The following is a 423-nucleotide window of genomic DNA, read 5'->3' as shown; positions in this document are numbered from 1 at the left end:
GTAATGCCTCTTTATTTTTAACTAGTAGTAGTACCTTATATTTGTAAAATCATTTGGGGAGACTTCAAATTCTATAACTAAAGCCTTTTTTGAGTCAAGATTTATAGAGCTATACTCAAAATTACTAACTTATTTCTATTTTGTTTTAACACTGGCCAATGGGTCTACATATGTTAAATGATCCGTTGTGCAGTTTTTCTTGGGGGTCAACTATATATTATCCTTTGACTACTTCTCTCAAGAGTGGAGACACCATGATCAAAAAAACAAAAACAAAAGTAAGCAAACAAAAGTCCTAGAAAAACCAAGAAAACAAAAGCTAATGTTTTTGCTTACTTCATTAGATTTTTAGAATTATACTATGTTCTGCTATCTTCAGTTTTCAGACTCAGAAATTTAGAGGTTAAATGCCTTGTCTGAAGT

Source organism: Erinaceus europaeus, unplaced genomic scaffold, assembly GCF_950295315.1.
Source record: "Erinaceus europaeus unplaced genomic scaffold, mEriEur2.1 scaffold_450, whole genome shotgun sequence".
In the NCBI taxonomy this organism is placed as follows: domain Eukaryota; kingdom Metazoa; phylum Chordata; class Mammalia; order Eulipotyphla; family Erinaceidae; genus Erinaceus; species Erinaceus europaeus.
Note: the sequence above shows the minus strand (reverse complement) of the source record.